Source organism: Nymphalis io, chromosome Z, assembly GCF_905147045.1.
Source record: "Nymphalis io chromosome Z, ilAglIoxx1.1, whole genome shotgun sequence".
Classification (NCBI taxonomy): Eukaryota; Metazoa; Arthropoda; class Insecta; order Lepidoptera; family Nymphalidae; genus Nymphalis; species Nymphalis io.
Window position 1 is genome coordinate 14,913,146 of NC_065918.1, and position 22,844 is coordinate 14,935,989.

General features: G+C 32.9%; 1 protein-coding gene across 1 annotated transcript in view; it reads left to right on the forward strand.

Moving 5' to 3' along the window:
* The window catches only part of LOC126780502 (gamma-aminobutyric acid receptor subunit beta-like), a 40,804-nt gene that overhangs the window by 7,703 nt on the left and 10,257 nt on the right, over positions 1-22,844 (forward strand). The window lies entirely within an intron of this gene.

Genomic DNA, 22,844 nt, shown 5'->3' on the forward strand with positions numbered 1-22,844 from the left:
AATAACGTATTAAACATTTTCTATTAATATATAGAAAATGTACGCTACGTTACCCTACTACCCTACAATAATACATAAATAGCTTTCACACGTATAAAAATAGATTCTACAATCGAAGAACGTTCACAACACACCAGCCGTTATTTATCATCTTAAAAAAAATCGTATCTGTAAAAAAAATCGTATCTGTAAAATAAATCGTGTTAGAAATACAGACATAATCAGATACGACCATACGAGACGATACGACCATATTATATATCAAGCACAAGTAAGTGCGGCATCAAATCAGTGTGGAGTACATTAAATAAAACAAAGATTGAAATTTACTCCAACTTCCTGCGCTTAAACTGTTTTTTGCTTCAATTTCAAAGTTCACAAGCAAAATTTCGTGGCTCAGAGCGCTGCAACCGTTTCAGAAGAACCGTTTGAATTAATCAGCTTTGTATTTCAAAGGAAAATTCGAGAGTTAAACGCCCTTTAATATCTAGTACTTTCACGTCGTTAAATTCGTAAGCTCAGCGTATAGCGTTAGATCAGCCTTGGGGGACGCAATTTAATTGGTCTAGATTACATTTTTGATTGCTTAAACCGACCGGTTACGTATTTTAAAAACGTATGTATTTTATTGACTTTGTATGAATATAACGAACGTTAAGTGCACTTTGAAGATTGGAAACACTAAAGAGGAATATTTACAATATTAATAATATTTGTAATGTGAAATTGGTAATTTGAATCAAGCAAATAAACCCGAATAAATAAATAGAGCTCACGTTAAATCAAAAGGTTGCTTCGATAGAAACCATGCTTCAGTTAATTTACCCTCAAACAACAATACTTTCGAATCTAGCATATAATTTTTATCTTAATTTCTATTGATGATGTAAAAAATGGTTAATATTTCAGTATAAATTCAATATAAAGTGACCAAGTGCCGCGTAAATCTTTATTAAGAAATCAAAAAGCAATATTATTATTTTTTGTAATAAACTGAAATTGTATTAATTTTCTGCAGTATTTTTTAGATTCAATTCAATTTTTTTTTAAATAGGTTTGGTAACAGTTATTACATTATACATAGGACAATAATAATATGTTCAATAACATTGAAGTAAATTATACTTACGTTATTGAGTATTGGGATAATACTACTTACTACTTTTGCAGTTGAAACGCCCTTCCACTATTACTCCAAGGTTTGAACCTTGGAGTAATAGTGGAAAAAGTTTCATCAAAAATATTACACACCGTCTTATTGCCTCCACTGTAGACAGGTGGGCTGGTTCATTTTTCGCCCAGAGAATCGGAATTGCGATTCAAAGGGGAAATGCTGCTAACATTCTTGCCACCATCTCACGCGATCACGATTTGTACAGTAACTATTTTTTAATTTTATTTATTGAAGGTTTTAATATATATACTATGAACAATTGACAACAGATAGTCTGACACAAATTTATAATTAATGAAATAATAAAATAAGATATATAACATACGAACGATATATAACATAAGAAAATAAAATTACAACAATATTACATATTGAGGTGTTCTAAATTAATTTAAATTCACTATAATAATTACAAATTTGTTGTATCAACTGTACTAAGCATAATTAATTTTATAACATTTAACAGAGCTTGTAATAAATACCTACTCGAATGAATTATAATTTAATTCAAGCGAAAACATCTATGGGCGTGGTTTTATCTGAGTCACTATATATCCCACTGTTGGCCAAAGGCCTCGTCTTCTTATTAAAACTTATAGACAATACAGCTCGAATGCTAGTCAGATACACATTTGGCAAATTCTATCGTTCATAGTAGGTTCCTCCAGAAATTTTTATTCACGAGCACGACATAAATTATAAGCATATGAAAACTCAAAGATTTCCCAGATTTTAGCTCGTGATGAAAGATCTACTTGAACTAACAATTTGTCAATCTCATCTCTTCATATAAATCTTAATATAAATTATATTTTATAACCTAATTTTATTTAAGTGAAATGTACTTTAACAAATTAATTTAGTCCGTATTTATGTACATATTCTCGTAAAATATTTACTAGTGGAAAACTTTTCCGTATAAAATTAAAGTTTATTTTACAATTTCGGTTACTTTGCAATCAACTCGACCGAGACATGCGAAAACAAATAAAGTGAGGCGCGAAGTATTAAAATGTGTAAATTATAGATATGACATTATCTGGAAATGAATTTAATGAAACATTTTGTAACAACAGAGACTTCAATAAAATTAAATTCATATAATAGCGAGAAAAGGTTTTCGTATAGTTCGTGTCCAATACTTTGACACGGACCTTAAAGTGTATTTCAATAATATATATTTTAGGAACGTACTTAGAAATGACAATGTTTTCGGAGCCAAAATATCTCGAAAGGTATTCGCAATGATTTTGCGAATTGCTCTCATCACGGCTCGCTTGCTGATTGCTTTTACTTAGCCTTCTCTAGAGTAACTTGACCGTTAAGAACCCATCTCACGGACAATGTGAAACACAGCGCAGCTTTTGATTTACCATGGAGTGCCTAGCCTTCACAAACTTGACCTTAGCAAATAAGGTTGCCGCAACTGCTTGACTGTTCCATGTGGATTGATATCCCAGCCTGATGCTTAAATCAGGAGTATTCATTACAAGCCCAGACCCTTTTTTCTTAAATCCAATAGAGATAAAAGAATTGAATCACGATTAGGTGGAGAGAAACACATTTTGTTTTTAAGTGAACATGTATTATAACTTTAATCAAATATATAGATAAGTTTACTGTAAGTAATATTTAAATAAACGCAGTGTACTATATTTTTATCAAAGTATTACAATCGGTCAATGATCTAGAAATTAAGGTATATATATAAATATCCTGAGATATTGACTATAAAAAGCGACATTATCGGATTAAGTATCAACACCGAGCATAATAAAATTGTAGTAACATTTGGTTGATGGATATTTTTTCAAGATTCGGTCGTTCTGAATATTCGTCAATAGAGGTCAAAAACACAACTTATTTTCAAATATTTGTATTTTCAAATATATCTTTTACTTTGTTAGATTAATTATTATCAGATATATTTTTTTTTGTTTTTAATTTAAACTTAGCATGATGTTCCGAATTTAGGTCTAGTGGCTAGATATAAGGCCGCTGATCACAGGATCCTGTGTGCGAACCACCACCAGCAGGTCGGTTAATTGAAAAAGTTATTGGGTTTTTCTAATGAAAATTCTCAGTAACATCCCGGAGTTGGGAGTAAAGCCGGTTCCGGCCGGTAAAGGTTCTGCGCCTGAACTCTTTCTGGTCGTGTCGGTTGCTGTCCCATCGGATTATGAGAGTGAGGGAATAAAAAGTACCTGTGTTTGCGTACATACTTGTGCACAATAATATATCCTGCACAGTTTGCTAATCTCTCTTGAGATTGGCCGCCGTAACCGAAGTCAGTCAGGAGGACATCATAGATGCGTTTGATATTTTCTTGTAATATTGGCTTGTCTTTTAGTGTTATATTTCAAAAAATTAAAAAAGTCCAAACCACGTTCAACTGTATCATTTTTCCTACGAATAGTCGTAATAAATTACACAAACTTAATTCAATTTACACGTAAAATATATTTTTTATATTGTTAGAAAACTCTTTCGATCGTAAAATGTTATAAAAATAATGTTAATAATATTTTTTTTTTGTAGTGTTAAGTCTTTTTTTGTTCTAAAGATAAAGCGTTATTCTAAATCGACTTAAGACATGATTTTCTTATTATTGCTTAAATATATACGTAAGTTTTTAAGAGCATGTGCTTTTACTAGTTCACTAATTGTGAACAACATAAAAAAAAACAGAAATTCAGATTGATTAAAAAAGATTGGACCAAAATTAGCGTTTTATATTGTTATTTACAGTAATTTATTAAAGCTGTAATAAATACTGGTCTATAATTAAGGAGTATTATTGTCCCTTCTAGCCCAAGGTTTAATTCTGAAGCGAAAACGAATCATATCTAACGGCTTCGCTGCCTTTTTAAAGGGCATTGACCTGGTGGCTTTCGTCGCTCGATAGGGACGCGCGCGGCAGGAATTATATAAACTTATAATAATATTTATAAAAAGTTTTTAAATACTCTTTTACAAGACACTTAAGTATTTTTAAGATTTAAATTCATCAAATACTATCGATGGGTTGGATTATGTATTTTAGTTATCTACTTAAAAAGTTTCGACCAACCCGCATTGGAGCAGCGTGGTGGAATAAGCTCCAAACCTTCTCCTCAATAAAGGAGAGGAGGCCTTAGCCCAGCAGTGGGACATTCACAGGCTGTTACTGTTACTGTTACTTTAAAAGTTGACATACGAAAATCTATACCCAAAATATAAAAATACATTATTTCTTTAATCTTTGTAATATCTTTAATAATTTAAATTTACACAAAACCTGTAGTTTGTGTATATATTAGTTAATCTACCAAGTCGTAGTCAGATCCAAGTTACGGTCGATTAACAAATTACAAGTGCCAGTATCACACCAAAGCCAGTATCCATTACCAGGTAGAATTCAAACAAGATTTAATCCGAAAATCTAATTCTCTGCCGCCGCTTTGAAGTGCACGAGAGCATAATCGTGTTACAAAATGCAAACACAATTTAGCCACACTAAAACCATATAGCAGAGAGAAATATTTCTTATATCTTAATCATTAAATATGAAGTGGAATAAGGAATTTTACTGATTAATAGGAATGAGGAGATTAGTCCTCGTTAACATTAATGCAAGAAAAAATATAATTTAATTTAAGTAGCTGTGCAAAAAGGGGGCTTAAATATCAAAATTGCTAATTTTTTATTCGTTTTTATTTAAGTTAATCTATTTTAAAGTTAATAATATAATACTACATATGTAGTAAAATATTGTATCCTGTAATATTTCCAAGGGTTGTGTCTGATCAAAAAAATAGTTCCTAAGTAGTATGAGTTCAGAATGTCCTGGATTTAGTAGAGGCTAGCCACCTCCTTCTCAAAAGGAGACGTTAGCCCAGCATGAGAACATTTACATCTCACTTTACCATCGTCGTAATATAATAAACGCAAGTCGTTTGCATAATTAATCACAAAAATATTAAAAAGTTATATAAATTTTCTATAAGAATAAAAATGAAACTTTATATGTTTCTCCTCTGTGTGTTCCTAAATCTTAGTCCTAAAAAGTACTTTAAATTTAAGCGTATAACATAGATATATGTTTTATTACCACTATTACATTTAAATTCGATCTACAAATATTCGATATTCGAACTACAATCGGGACGTGATAGTATGATAAGCACCTCTTCCATATTAATAAAATTAGAGACTAGCTTTCGCATTTCGTACTTGAAATTCGTATTTGTTCAATCGAAATAGATAAACATATTATATTATCTTCGTTCCGTTAGGTTGTGTGTGTGTGTTAATAAGTGTCAGCATTGTTGTTACATGTTTATATGCGTTTCCGTGTGTGCATTTTTAAATAATATAACAACCTTTCATATTATTTAAAAAGCCGAGATGGCCTAGTGGTTAGAACGCGTGCATCTTAACCGATGATCGTGGGTTCAAACCCGGGCAAGCACCACTGAATTTTCATGTGCTTAATTTGTGTTTATAATTCATCTCGTGCTTGACGGTGAAGGAAAACATCGTGAGGAAACCTGCATGTGTCTAATTTCATTGAAATTACGCCACATGTGTATTCTACCAACCCGCATTGGAGCAGCGTGGTGGAATAAGCTCCAAACCTTCTCCTCAAAAGGGAGAGGAGGTCTTAGCCCAGAAGTGGGACATTAACAGGCTGTTACTAATTTAAGTTACACATACAGAAATATATTTATTAATCCTTTTTTATTTACCTAGTGGCTTTGGACAGGGCTATCTGGGTGGGGAGCACCCACTCTTCAGATATTCTGCCGCTATGCAGCAAAACTTAGTATTGTTGTGTTCCGGTTTGAAGAGTGAATGAGCCAGTGTAACTACAGGCACAAGGGACATTGCATCTCAGTTCCCAAGGTTGGTGGCGCATTGGTGATGTAAGGAATGGTTATTATTTCTTACATTGTCAATATCTATGGGCGGTGGCACTTACCATCAGGTGTCACATTTACTCGCCCGCCTGCTTATAAAATAAAAAAAACAGCGCTACAAATAAATATACAAATCCGGGCAAAAATCGAAAACTGAGGGTTCCGTATTACCACACAATACTGAAAGATTTACCAAGTTTTATTTTAAGACTTAGATTTTTCATAGGTTTTCCTTTAATTTGTCCGTAAAAATTAATTTTCTTTTTTTTTTGTAAGCAACAAGTTTACGGTTTTCGGATTTTTTCCTATACTTGGGTTATAAAATATTGCTTTTTGCCAATATGTCATGCCATTTTATGATTCTAGCTCAACGATCAGCAGATTAGTATTTGATATTAATTTCAACTTTATATCTTTAAGGGTTCCTGAGAAAAAGACAGACATACAGACGGACAAGCGGACAACAAAGTGATCTAACGGTTACTTTTTTCTTTTAGTGGTACGGAACCCTAAAAACAGATAACGATAAAGATATTTTCTCGAATTCTTTTCGAACCGAATTAAATCTATTCACTTATTTTAATTTTATATCTATCAATTTTCAACTCAATTTACAAAAATTCGAAAAAGTCGAGATGGCCTAGTGGTTAGAACGCGTGAATCTTAACCGATGATCGTGGGTTGAAGCCCGGGCAAGCACCACTGAATTTTCATGTGCTTAATTTGTGTTTATAATTCATCTCGTGCTTGACGGTGAAGGAAAACATCGTGAGGAAACCTGCATGTGTCTGATTTCATTGAAATTCTGCCACATGTGTATTCTACCAACCCGAATTGGAGCAGCGTGGTGGAATAAGCTCCAAACCTTCTCCTCAAAAGGGAGAGGAGGCTTTAGCCCAGCAGTGGGACATTAACAGGCTTTTACTGTACTGTACTGTTACAAAAATTCTAATTAAATCCTTTGAAAGTTAGTATTTACTATCAAAATAAATTTTCAGACTACCTTCGTAAATTCTAGGAATTGGATCGTAACAGAAATAGCCTTCATTCATGCTGCACTGAAAGTGAAAGTTAAAATTTATAGTAACGTTTATAAATAAGCTTTCATGTGGATTTAATACTATCGTAAGTGTTTGTTTACATTTGTAAAATACATGTTTGCTTTTTAATATGGGTGAATTATTCCGTTGATTGAATTTTGCGTTGTGTGCAGGTAGTCTGTGTTTATATGCTACAATTAATCTATTGAAAGCTGTATATTATTTGGAGCAATATAATAATACATTTTGTGAATTTGATGTATTTAATGATTAGTTATAAGATTTTATTATTATTATACATAACAAAATTCAGTTGTATATACAACATGTTAAAAAAAGCACAAAAAACATGTTAAAAAAAAGCACAAAAAAGTACAAAAAGCCGAGATGGCCCAGTGGTAAGAACGCGTGAATCTTAACCAATGATCGTGGGTTCAAACCCGGGCAAGCACCACTGAATTTTCATGTGCTTAATTTGTGATTATAATTCATCTCGTGCTTTACGGTGAAGGAAAACATCGTGAGGAAACCTGCATGTGTCTAATTTCACTGAAATTCTGCCACATGTGAATTCTACCAACCCGCATTGGAGCAGCGTGGTGGAATAAGCTCCAAACCTTCTCCTCAAAAAGAGGAGAGGAGGCCTTTAGCCCAGCAGTGGGACATTCACAGGCTGTTACGGATACAACATGTTATTCCGAAAAGTATGTCACTACACCCACCCTTGTAATAAAACCCACTAAGTTATGACTCATGCGAGACTTTTTCCATAAAATCTATTCTTAGTGTCCACGATGCTATTTTAATTTTAAATATATAAAAATGGTTTTTGGTATGTCTATTTGAGATGAATAGACCCTTACTTATCCACCTTACCTATTACCATAAAATATATCCTTACCTATAGATACCTTGATCTATCACCATAAAATCTGGCAATGTGGCAGTGGGTAGATTTTTTATAATTTTTTAATTAAATTAGGATGTATTTACAAAAAAAAGTAGTATATGTAGCATATATAGTATATCAGTTGTCTGTTTTCATAATACAAGCTCTGCTTAGCTTGGGATCAGATGACTGTGTGTGAATAATGTCCCAGGATAATATTTTTACTTATATTTATACTATATTTTATACTACTTATTTGACGGGCCGGTTGGCGTGGTTGGTAGATACTTGCCTTTCACGCCGAAGGTTGTGGGTTCGATTCCCACCCAGGACAGACATTTGTGTGCATGAACATGTCTGTTTGTCCTGAGTCTGGATGTAATTATCTATATAAGTATGTATTTACAAAATAAAAGTAGTATATGTAGTATATCAGTCGTCTGGTTTCCATAGTACAAGCTCTGCTTATCTTGGGATCAGATGGCCGTGTGTGAATAATGTCCCAGGATATTATTATTTATTATCATCGAAAAAGATTTATACTGACTACTTTGTTGGATCGCCTCTAGATGGCGCTGTGGTGATCTAGCAAAGTTTTTTTATAGCCTTTTGCCGTCTACCGCTGGACGAAAGCCTCCGCCATAGAACGCCAACCATCCCGATCTTGGGCAGTCCGCATCCATCCCGAAACTGCCACCTTTTTTAAATCGTCGGCCCATCTTGTCACAGGGCATCCTACACTACGTTTGCCTAAGCGTGGTCTCCACTCTAACACGTGTCGACTCCATCGGCCATCAATGCGCCTGGAGACATGACCAGCCCACTTCCACTTCAGCGAGCTAATTCTACGCGCGATGTCGGTGACTTTAGTTCTCTGGCGAATGTCCTCATTTCGGATTCTATCTGCCAGAGAAACCCCAAGCATCGCGCGTTCTATTTCACGCTGGGCGACCCTAAATTTGTGAACCAGTCCTACGGTAAGTGTCCACGCTTCGGCACCGTAAGTCATTACAGGTAGGACGCACTGATTGAAGACCCTGGTCTTAAGCGACTGTGGGATCGACGATTCAAAAATATAACGTAACCTCCCGAATGCCGCCCAACCCAAACGTATTCTTCTTTTAGCCTCCTTCTCAAGGTTGTGCCGGCCAAGTTGTATAGTTTGGCCCAGGTAGATGGCTCTCGAATCATTTACGACCACTGGTCTCGGGGATACATGTCGGTTTGCCATAATTTTGGTCTTTTCAATGTTCATCCCGAGACCTACTTGTCTTGAAGAATCGTTCAGGCTGTTTAGCATCTTTTCCAAATCCTACAGAGTCTCCACCATGATGACAATGTCGTCAGCAAATCGCAGATGTGTACTAGCAAAGTATTCATCTTTAACTTCCTTACTATTCAACGAATCGCTAAATATGGAGCAAAAATTCATGCAATTTAAGCTTGTTTATGTTGTTCCTCTAGTTCCAAGGTTGGCGTCATTAACTCGGTTCCCTCAGTCTATTACCTTACAAGGTTATTTCCATGAAAACCGTTTTTAAAAATTCTTAAAGTTACTAGAGAAACTTTTTGCATTATAAAGTGACGGTAACCAAATAATCTAATCCAAAAAGTTTTTTTTGGTTATTCGGTTTCTATCAGTCTACCCTTGCGCCTAAATTTAATATAATTGAATAACATTCACGAAATTGTTACTTTTTCAATTTCTCTATAGGAAAATAGAGTGTGCATTTCCTTAACCGCTTGCCCGTTGGCTTCCGTAAATTATATTTAGAAGATATATTAAGATTTAGAAGTTTGCTTTAGAAAAACTCGTGGCAAATACAATTTATTAAAGTTTTTAGTAAATTGTATGTAGTGTAAGAACAACATTTTAACACAAAATAAAAAATCAAATTTTACACGTACATATTATATTATATGTATGCGAAACATGCTGGCTATCTGTCGTCTTTACACAGACAATTTGTGTAAATTTGTTGGTTTTCGTCCACAGTTGGTAATTAAAAATGGTGGCCATTCCATTTTCAAACCATAAATAAAAGTTGAATAACGCCGTAATGTGAGGCGTTTTTATTATTAATTTTCATGACAAAAATTTTTTTAGTCAGTCTAATTTAGTTATACGAGAATTGAATCTTTAATAACCTGATAAACATTATTTATTTTGTGACCTAAGGATATTAACAACGGGAATAATGAAATATATATTCCTTAATCAGAGATGATGACAATGAGATTTACTAACAAAAAATATCGCAAGTGATATGAGATAGCGCCAAAATGTGTAGCACATAGACGCACTCTCTATCCCCAAACTCTTATAATCCAATAAAACGGCAAACCGATACATTTGATACCGACCGAGTTCGGGCGCAGAACTAACGACGTAACGTGATTTCCGACCCAGAGGAGTGTTAAATATTGAACAACAGATTGCTATTGAGTTTTTTAGAGAAAAATCCGTAACGTAACAGCCTGTGAATGTCCCACTGCTGGGCTAAAGGCCTCCTCTCCTCTTTTTGAAGAGAAGGTTTGGAGCTTATTCCACCACGCTGCTCCAATGCGGGTTGGTGGAATACACATGTGGCAGAATTTCAGTGAAATTAGACACATGCAGGTTTCCTCACGATGTTTTCCTTCACCGTAAAGCACGAGATGAATTATAAACACAAATTAAGCACATGAAAATTCAGTGGTGCTTGCCCGTGTTTGAACCCACGATCATCGGTTAAGATTCACATGTTCTTACCACTGGGCCATCTCGGCTCTTGAGGGGGGTCCTGGTCTCCTCGGTAAGTCGTATATACGTGTCAAAGCGTATATACGACATGAGATGATTTCACTTTGACCAAGTCACGAGAAAAATCCAATCAATAAAAATTAATAACCGGTAAGCCCCGAGGTTTGAACCTAAGACCTCAAACGGAGAGACAATTGACGCTAAGCCAATTAAATATAAATCGTTACATAAAAATTATCTGAAATTTACATGAACTGTAGACCACATAGCTATTTTTTTTTTATTTACACATATTAAAAATCCAATGAATATACTGTAAAAATAAAGCTATCCAACACTGCAAACATAACCTTACTCCTTTATTTACATTCATCAAAGCTTCAATTACTATATTGTATAAAAATAAAGCCAACCAACAGAGTGCAAGCTATTGCGTGCAAAACCAACATGCAAAAAAAAAAATAACTATTTTCCCTGTATGCGATTTAAAAGCTATGCCTGAATAGAGAGATTGGAATTTTTTGCTTACTGAAGGTTCTACCGCAGTCCGGGTTAATTTACATAAGCGATATATCTTTATGCTGGAGGCCAAAAGCCCACGCGATTCCATACTTACCATATCACTAGAGCGGTATGTATTTGATAGCAAATATAAAGTTTTTTTTTAAACGAACACATCGCCTACTTTAATTTAATAACTTTACGCTTTACTTTATAATTACGAAATTGTGTTTGTTAGTCGGTCCTTCTTTCATACGGCAATGGAGAATCGGAATAACTTGACTTTTTTAATCGAGATATTGTAACAAAATGCCAATGAAATATTGTAAATAAAGCCGCATAACGAATTCACATCAATTGGGTTAGATTTTTTTAGACTTCAAAAAAACAGCGAGGATAATTTTTACTCCGAAAACGACACCGTTATTGTATCATCATGTAGGATAGCTATCATAAGAAACCGGAGTTTCAGGGTCTATATTTAGATAAAATATTGTAAGAAGTCCACACTACTTAAAACATTAGCAATGCCCCACCTTGTTGGTGGTATTTAAGTGGTATTTAAGATGCGGTAAAATATTAGCGTTTTTTATTGTTACATATATTACTTTAGTATTACCTATAGAAGTATGATTATAACATCTTAGTTTAGCTATTTTAAATACATATATACAATTTACTGCGACGATTAAATTTAAACATAGCTTAATCATAACTTCACCTAAGTAACTTAAGTGTCAAGGTTCTCTGTAAAGTTTGCTTAAAATTATTTCAATGTACATAAATAGAGACGCTTAGGTCTAATTTAACTTTATTAAATGGGTTATATAACTATGTACAATATTGACACATACAACTTGAATAGTATTATTTTTTTCGTTAAGCTGAATACAATAACTTAGGTGGCTATTACAATGCAATAAATAACAATAAAAAAAATCGTATCATATTAAATGTAGACCATGCAAAATTGTAAAAGTAATTTTAGCTCACTAGCGGATTTTCAGGTTAAAGAAACTTTATTCTCATCAGGAATCCCATTCACTAACATGAGAACCTAATATTACTACAACAATTGCCCAGCAGCGCGGCAAAGCAGCCTTTAACAGTTTATTTCTTTTTATTAATATTCAATTTACATTCCATGACATAACCGTTTTAATTTTTAGTGTGCTACTTCTAAGTTATTACATTATGAATGCGTAAATTTAAGCGTTATTATTATTATCAATTCAATCACGTTCAAATATTTTGATGATCTTATACCAAACTACTCTCAGAAGTTTTCATAGGGTGATAGCGTTAAAAATGCCAGCCCTAAAAATATGCGACATATTTACTTATCAGTGCTATAAAACTCTTACGCAGAGCCCACATGGCATAAGATCAAAAATTGATGATAAATACGAAATATAATTTAAATAATTTCAATGCGTTAATATTACGTTTTAAGGGTATAAAACTGTAGTGATGGAGTTCAACGCCTTGTATCCGTTCACTTAGCACTTAGAGCCTTTTCCTTGTTATATTCTTACGTACTACAGATTCTTGAGCTGCTTATTTTATACGCTACAATAAAGCTTATTTAATATTTCCTCGAGTCTTAGTTTTAATACTTAAGAGTATACTATAGTTAAGTCAACTTATCTTAAAGACCCGTTATAGTAAAGTATAACAGCATTTTTCAATGCTTTAAAGTTAAGTTTGATATTACACCAGAACTTTGTATTCTCGTTGGTTTAGTGGTTAGAACGTAATGATGATATCCTAGATCCATCATGGGCTTAATTTCGGGTTATTGGTTTTTTCTGTCAATAAATTCTCATTTGCAGCCTCGAGATGAATGTGGAAAGTTTTACCAAAGATAATTATATCCTGTATAGGATATTGGTATTTTTTTAAAATAAGTTCGTAGACTGGCGACTAGGCCACTTAGTGAGCGGTCACCACCGCCTTTAGACCTGGGCACTGAATGAAATATAAATTATTCCTCACATCGCCAATTGCACCACAAATTCATAAGAGACTTCTGTCCTATGGGTTTATAATAGAGAAAGAGGGATAATAAGGAGTATTAGTATATTACTGCGCAGTTGTCTAATTTTGCTGTTGTGGTCAAATTTGATTTATTTTATTTGGTTGCATTATAATAGATATTATTATTATATTGTAGTGAAAAGCCATTAATATTCGAAAAGTTTTTTTTTTTTATAGAATAGGAAGACGGACGAGCATATGGGCCACCTGACGGTAAGTGGTCACCAACGCCCATAGACATAGGCATTGTAAGAAATGTTATAGATTGCTTACAACACCAATGCGCCACCAACCTTGGGAACTAAGATGTTATGTCCCTTGTGCCTGAAATTACACTAGCTCACTCACCCTTCAAACCGGAACACAATAATACCAAGTACTGCTGTTTTGCGGTAGAATATCTGATGAGTGGATGGTACATACCCAGACGAGCTTGCACAAAGCCATACCACCAGTATAGGTTAATAAATAGAGATAGAGTAAATTATCATCAAACACATACAGGGTTTTTTAACTGTGTATTAAACAACTACGTACGTACGAGATGAATTATAAAAACTTTCCTGGGCTTCAACCCTTAATAAATGAGTCTCCTTGGCATTCAAATCAATATAACCTATTTAAAACCATTTGTATATAACATTTAAATAAGCATACAAAGCAAGTTAATGTAAAATTTTGAGAAATTGTATTCATTTGTTCTAGTGAGTCAATTGGAAGATAAATGAAGTTCAATACATATGTTTACCAAAACGAAATCAGCCATGGTAAATTTAACTTAAGCTAAATTTAACTTTAGCTTGAGTAACAAGATTTGAAACAAAGACACAACAGACACAGGAAAGTTTATTATGCATCGACAACCAGAATTCAAGCCTAGTCAGATGCATTAATACAAATTACAATTTTTTGAACTACTCAGACTGAAATTTTTTTTTGATCTTCTGCTTACATTTATTGTTATGTAAATAATATTGTATTTGACTGAAGGTAACTTAACATTGAGAGCCGAGATGGCCCAGTGGTTAGAACGCGTGAATCTTAACCGATGATCGTAGGCTCAAAACCGGGCAAGCACCACTGAATTTTCATGTGCTTAATTTGTGATTATAATTCATCTTATGCTTGACGGTGAAGGAAAACATCGTGAGGAAACCTGCATGTGTCAAATTTCACTGAAATTCTGCCACATGTGTATTCCACCAAACCTCATTGGAACAGCGTGGTGGAATAAGTTCAAACCTTCTACTCAAAAAAGGAGAGTAGGTTAGCTGGGCTACCCAGCAGTGGGACATTCACAGACTCATACTGTAAATTAACATTTTGTACTGTTATATTATAACATTCATATCAGTCATATCATTAATAGTATAGTTTATTTAAATTTGTAACTGTGTAACTAATATTCATATTAATATGCTGGAAGGGTTGTGTAAATAGGGAAATTTAAACATAATTACTCTATTTAAATCACAACTGCGTTAAGTGTCAAGAATGCCAGCAACATTTTACCGTTGCATTGCAATTACAATTCTATGAAAATAAACCAGCGCTGTTCTCTAAAATTTATTACAATTTAGTTTCATAATATCGTAAGTGGTTTTCATAATAAAATGACCTTTTAAAAATATATTTTTTATACTAAAATATATTTATAATATTAAAGCGGTATTTAAATAGTTTGTTTATGCATATAATATTACAATCGATGTAAGACATGGATCTTAACGCAGGATCGCCGGTTCAGATCCGTGGCACTAATTTGCGTTTTTAATTTATCTCGGCTTGACATGAAGAAGTAATCGTATGAAACCTCTTTCCGACTAATCAATTTGTATCATATCATATCAAGCATCTACCGATGGATTAAGTTTAAGGAGGTACATCTTTGCTCAGAAAAGGAGCATTTCTTGAATAATTATTACCTTATAATGTTTGATAAAGACCTTAATATCTTTTTCAATATCACCAGTACCTTATAAGGAAATAAATTAGACTAAAGGGAGAATATATTCCTATACCGAGAACGTAGTACGAACACTTTTTCTAAAAAACTAACTTCATAGTTCCCACGTCGGTGGCGCATTGGCGATGTTTGAAACGGTTAATATTGCTTACATAGCGAGCAGAAATTGGCACTGTAAGAAATATGTGATGTTGTAACCATTTATGGTTTGGCCCATTTGCCATTCCATCTGACTATCGTAAAATTAACCCTTAAAATAAACGGAAGATAATTATTTACGTTTTTTAAAATAGTAATGCCCTCCCTAATCAACGGGTTAATACCGATATAGGTCTATAAAAATGCAGCCAAGACACAAAAAATAAATAAAATTGAAACAACTTGAATATATTTTGGAATGAACATTTAACATTCATCTTTGAATAATTAATATTATCGTTTTGTCAAGAAGAGCTTGACAAAGGACAACATGTCAATATTTTTATCACAATCTTCATAATCAAACAAAAGGAATTTATCTCGCTATTCATAAAACGTAATTCTGAAATATCAATTCCCACTGGAAAAAAATGCAATATTTTATATGAGTTTGTTCAATGCTATGGGTTTGTTGAGCAAATACAAAACGATGTTTCTGACTTCGTAAAGTGTAAGTTTGACTTTAAACCAAACGATCCAATTTTTATACTTCTCATTTTTACACGTTGTGTTGGTATATGTTTGTCTCATTCAAGTTCCTTCATTGCGGTACAACCGCACGAGGGAGATGGTACATGCCTCAGATTGAGTAAGAGCGGGACAGCGTGCGTGAAGCAGATCGGGTTGGCGCCATGTATTACGTGACCAGTATTCCTAAATACTTTAAAAACTGATATAACTTAATACTTTCCATCAATCGCGATGGAAAAGTTCCAGGAGAGACTTTAAAAGTTGCAGATATCTAAGAAAATGTGTCACTTAATCCCACGACCAACCTATACTTATAATTATAAATATAATAAAATTGGAACAGACAGAAGTCTGTACATTAAAGATATTGAAAAAAAAACAAATGATGTCTGTTTTAGAGCAACAGAAGCCAAAACAAAAGTTTTAAGAGTTTTTGTCTGTCTGTATGTTTGAACCCGCATCACGCAAGAACTACTGCATGGAGTTGGTTGCAGTTTACACAGATGTATTACGAGATGTCTAACTTAAAATAAGCTATAGTTTACCGCAGGAAAATATCTTATTCCGATTGTTTTAAGTTTAGAAATGCCCAGATCTCACTTTATTTAATAAACTTAATGCTAAACTAATAGATAAAATGATGCTAAGCGAATAGGAAACTAGCGCCACCCTTTAATGAACAGATAAGTTAGTCGTTTTGTATCTACCCAAAAAAAACATAGATGGCGCTGTTTTTTTATTTTAGGGCTTATCTTAACCGATCTTAACCGATTACAACTAATCTTATACAATAGTAGAAAACAAAACATATTTAGCTTTGTTTCATCGAAAGCAAAGTCAAAAAAATGTAGCTATAGAAACAAATAGAAGAGAATTGAATAGAAGGGTACACAAAGTTAAACAGAAATTACAATTAATAAGAACGATATACAAAAAGGTGAACCTGTCGCTAGGTGTCTTTTCTATAGCATAATATAATTATTTATTTTTTCATAAAGGTAACATTCGCATTATAACCTCAAAGACATTAATTTTTTGTAGATATTTTTCTATAGCAAAATATTTGAGGTTATAATAATTGTATTTTATTTCATATTCCAGTAAAATAAGATAAAAATAGTTCGGGGTTTCTGTGCTTAATATTTAACATTTTTAATTTCTCCCTAAAAACAGTCTTACCTTTCGTCTGCTTCTGCTCCAGTCAAACGAGGACGATTGAAAAGATTAACAGAAAGTCAACCATAGCGAGAAGAGCATCTAGCATAGTAGCGTTCTAGAAGAGCTGCGTCTCAGTCTCAAGAGGTTTTTTTCTGAATCGCGTCCTAATGCAAATAGATGACATAATGCCGCGTCATGGTCTAAAGAGAATAGCGTATAACGTGACAGTCGATTGAGTGCAAGCCAGTCCCGCCACACTGAAGCATGAATTGCGGAAACTTGGGAATAATGTGAGATTCAGTTAAGCTCTAAACGTAGCCGCCACAACATTACCCGATCTATAGAGACAAATTTCGAACGAAAACAGTGTTTAGCTATAGCTTAATGACTACAACCATCACAAAATCTAACGGTCCCTAAAGTCAAATCAAGAAAGAAGATCACTTTTGTCTGCTGACCGCATTCGTCACAAACTCTCGCGTTCTCTAAAAATGCATGAGGAAAGAGAGTCATGTCTATCTGCTGATCGCACTCGTCACAAAATCTCTTGTTCTGTAGAAACGCATGAGGAAGGAATATTATTTTTGTCTGCTGATCGTACCCAACGCGAAATTATACACTTTCTAGAAACAGATAAGAAAAGACACTTACATTTGTCTGATGGCCGTAAACTCCATGAAATATCACGGATGTTGGAGACAGATGAGTAGCATGTCTAGTGTTTATCGTTTACTCACAGTAGCTGCTGTGATAAACAGGACAAAACCACTCATCACCTTGAAGAAGAAGTCGTGTGCAAGTTTTGCAGCAGAAACAATCCAGTGAGATCCGAACTATGAAGTTAGGAGAAGACCAGCTGCGAAATGGCGTTCTTAGGTTGTCTCTGATGTTTCGCGAGTATACGATCCTGAAAAGAGAAGAAGAGTAGAATAAAATGGATTTTATTATGTCTTAATAATAATAAAATTTACCAATTATACTCATCTTGGTTCAATGAACGATATATGCGCGCATTTCCGTGCATAGAAGGAGAATGAAGAAACCAAAGAAATGTGTTTTTTATCTGGCAAAGTTCACAGTTAGAGAGATCACAAGAACTACCAGAATACCTGTAGGTAGTGGGTATTAGGGTCCGTTCACACAGACCGGCTCGGAGAGGAGAGCAGATTTTTATCACGTTGGAAACAGTGTTTTGAGTGATTGTAGTAAAGTTTATTTTTGCATTTGCACCTTTTTTGTCATTAAAAATGCCTGAACGCGCTTCGTGTGAAGTAATAAAAGGAGCCGACCGGCTCCGCTTGCGTGCTCTTTCTCGCTCGCACCCGCTTTCAGATCTCTTCCAGCCGGTCGATGTGAAATAGTTGGCGGCTCCGCTCCGGCCAATTCCAAGCGTATACGACCCGGTCTGTGTGAAAAGAAAAAAGCAGGCCGATGCTCTCCGAGCCGGTCTGTGTGAACGGACCCTAAGGCACTTAGAATGTGTACGTTCCGAGTGCATTTTATTGGTATTTAATTCTCAACTGCCTCTGCAAAAATAAACAACATATAAATACTTGATTTGCGGGCGTAGGAAGTCGCGGGAAAAGCTAGTACTAATAGATAAAAAACTCCATAACATATAGCTGTCATTTATACTCTGTGACAGCGAAGCATATTAATATTTAAAACGAGGACAGACGCGTCAGCAGGCTAGCTGGTCATGTTACCATTCAAAGAAAAGTATTTGTATACATACATAAGGAATATTATGGTCAGATTTTATTTTTTATTTCTATGTATATATTATGATGGTGTAAAAAAATAATAAAAAATAATTGCATTAGTGTTTAAAATTATGTTACTCATATATTTTTTATTGAAACGAAACAAATTTTGTTATAAAAACGTAAAAAATGTAAAACCAATAAAATAAAAAGATAATAAAAAAGTTTACATTAACGAAGTACTATATGCGTCAAAGATTATTGAAACGTAATATAGAAAGAAAGTTGTACTTTAATTTAAATTTGAAATATTGCTATCTTCGCGAAATATTTTACTTAAAATTGAATTTTATTACAAAAGCTCTTATTTATAACAACTTGTAATAAAGTTGACTTTCACAAACAATTGATAAAAGTTTATTAACGTTTAGATATTTTACACTTTTCAGTGAAAATTTTCATAGAAAGAACGTTCAAAAACCAATACTTGTTTTAAAAATCGTACGCTATCTGCACCAAAACGGTAAAAAAGAATATCGGAAAACGCAAATAAAAAGGTGCTCCCTTTTACATTTCACTTTGGTAATCAAATTTAATAAACAAAAATAAAGTGCTCTTTCTGCATGCTTTTGCTATCTAATCTAACACTACTAAATCTAACACTATTCAATCCTTAAAATATTATAATAAAATAACTTTTTACTTTTTTAAAAGGGTATTGCTTATTATATAAATTAAATGCGAAGCTACCGTCGAAAATGTATTTCAAAATCAATGAAATCTAACTTATATAAGAAATCAAAACCCTTCTTAGGTATCTAAAATACATTCACCCGGAACAGCAGCCCAAGCCCAATCCGTGGAAAGGTGCCGCTTAGGGAGTTTTATACATCCATTTTTCCTGGAAATATTTACTTTACGTGCGTCACGTTTAGAGCTGAAGTCGTTAAACGATTTAATAAAAAAATAACCTATAATTATACCTACCCCATAAATAAAATAATTATGAAAAATAAATTACATATCAAATTATTAAGAAGGTAAAAAAATTATACTTACACATTTGATTTATACTGTATATACGAATATTAATTCATTAATTATTCGCAGTAAATCGCAAGAAATTGCAAACAAATAAGTGCTTTAAAAAACACGATTAAATTTTAAACCAAAATTATATATTGTTTTTCAATGGATATGAGCGTTTGATATAATTATGTATTATTACAGAAGACGTTTGAAGTTATAAAATCCGTAATATAACGTTTTAATAAACAGAAATTATGAAGAAAATTGTACGATTAGTGACATTAGTATGTAAAATGATATGTTTCTTCATTCGATTATTAAAATAATGATAGTTTAAGAAAATTCCAGTGAATATTGTGCAGTCTATATTTTTATTTTATAAAACCTTAGGTTTTTAAATAACGTCTGCGTGCAAATGTTGTCTTTTTTATCAACATATTTTTCTTTGTGTTTATAGTGATTTCATATTTATATTTATTGTGATTTTGATAGTGATTAAAACGTTTTTATACAATTTGAAAAAAAAACAGCTGTCATTTGTGAAAATATTTAAAAATAAATTATACTATATGTAATGTTGAACCAACACAATTTATAAATATATTTTTGACGCATGAATTTACAAGTATAATTTGTATTGTTATATTATTTCTAGCCAATTCGTATCTGCGATGGCGTCTTTAATATAACGAATAGCCGCTTTCAAAGCGAGGATAATGACAATTTTCAGCCGCAAATGCGATTTCGAATATTCTTTTTTCAAATCATTCAATTTATTAAAACTTTATGTTTTAAGTAATGACTGATGAAATAGTATCATGCATGTTGATTACGAACTAGCGTCAATAATGCATTGCGAAAACTACTTTTCAAGTACTTTTAGTAACTTGTGCAGAATAAAGTTACATTTCAATTTAATATACTTTTCACGTAAATATTGTCACTCGTGTATTATATAAAGAGAAATCGAACTGAAGCTGAAAATTATGAAATTTAGATAAGTTAGACAGAACTACGGGAAGTTTTTAGAAATCGTCTCTTATATTTCTAATCAAAACAAAAAATCAAAGATAAATATTACAATTTTTAACGATAAGCATATGTTTTAACGTTTTTAAATTCAGTGGTGAGTTTTTTTTTAAATGTTGTATCATATCATAAAAAATTATCATAGTCTAAAAAATCTTGTATATTTAGTTTGATATTTTTATCTATGTAACTAAAACATTTCTGGTGTTGATTGCAAATACAATGGTATTTGTAGTTACACTTAATTTAAAGATTGATTAAATTTTAATCGTGTCTGTTTTTTTTATAACAAAATTCGCCAGAAAATTAACAAGATAACTTACGTCCTTATTTCTCATTCATTAGAAAATTTATTACAATATTTGTACTAAAACTAATGACGATCTAGTCTAAGAAACAATAACTTTAATAGTTTAATTTTATATCATTTATTCATTTACGTCTAAGTTTATGCAAACAGATTTATCAAATATTAAAGTAAGCAGCGGACTGACTTCTAACTTTACCAAGTAACTGACTCGAAATGCCTTTGAATAATAAATAATGTTTAAGTGAGTATTATATACATTTACTACTGATAATATTATTTAGTCATTCTACAATATATGAATATTAATATAGTTTTAATATATATTATTTATTTTCTCATTTAAACGTTTTCCAATATTGAAGTTGAAAAGTTGATAGTAGATACTAAAAAGTCTGAAGTTATGATGGTCGGGTCCTCTAAGCTTAGGCTCATTAGGTACGTTTTAATAGATCCCATAGATCACACTGAAAAATGACAGACGCGTATTACTTCCCTGGTGGTAGGGCTTTGTGCAAGCTCGTCTGGGTAGATACCATCCACTCATCAGATATTCTACCGCAAAACAACAGTACATGTTATTGTTGTGTTCCGGTTTGAAGGGTGAGTGAGCCAGTGTAATTACAGGCACAAGGGACATAGCATCTTAGTTCCCAAGGTTGGTGGCGCATTGGCGATGTAAGCGATGGTTAACATATCTTACAATGACAATGTTTATGGCCGTTGGTGACCACTTATCCGTGACCATCACCCATATCCATCCCTGTCCGTCTACTTATACTATAAAAAACTTAGTTTTTAAATTACAGTTAATATTTCCGTCTTCTCCCATCGAGTTACTATAAGCTTATACAGGCTTCCACAAGTCGCTCACTTCCTTTATACGAACATTACTTCAGATTCCTTGAGCTATTATAATTCTCACTTTCACCACAAGCTTACACTAAATTGAAAATAAATACGAAAACAATGGTCGCAATCAATGCAAATTTTAAATATACCTAACAAATTATTCCAGCGATTAACATACAACAAATAAAAGTTTTTCAAAAAATCGTTACAAAACAACATGTTTGTTCATGATTTTGGCTACACATGACACAGGCTCTTTTTAAAATTTTCAAAGTTTTATTATTTTATAATTAATTACCTTAATTTAGTTATCTAGCGGCTAACTTATAAGACCGCAGATCTTGTGTGTTTAAAGTTAAGCGCTTTAATATAAACTTAGATTATCGATTCATTTATAATAGTAATTGTAATACAAACAAAGCTTATTATTACAAAATTGATTAATTATCAATAAATCAGATAGTTCGTGACAATAAACGACCTCATTTACATGTTAACGGATATGCCTGAAATGAATGATATTTCATGCATAAAATCATATATTTCCTATTCTATTAAAATCCAATAAATCATTATGACTGTACTTGACTTCATGCAAGACAAATTGTAGTAAGATGAAAATTGGAACTCAGAGCGCTTTGTTGTTGAAGTTTGTTATAGTTGTTATCAAATTTAACAGACGTATAAGCAATCTCGCAATTCAAAATTATATCGTTATTAAAAGAGCACAATCTATTAGACAAACCTTATTCATTCGAGGTATTCCAATTACTTTAAAATTTGACGTCGAATGCATTTTGAAACTAGATGAAATATCTAAAGTTTCAACGAGTTAATTTATTACATTTA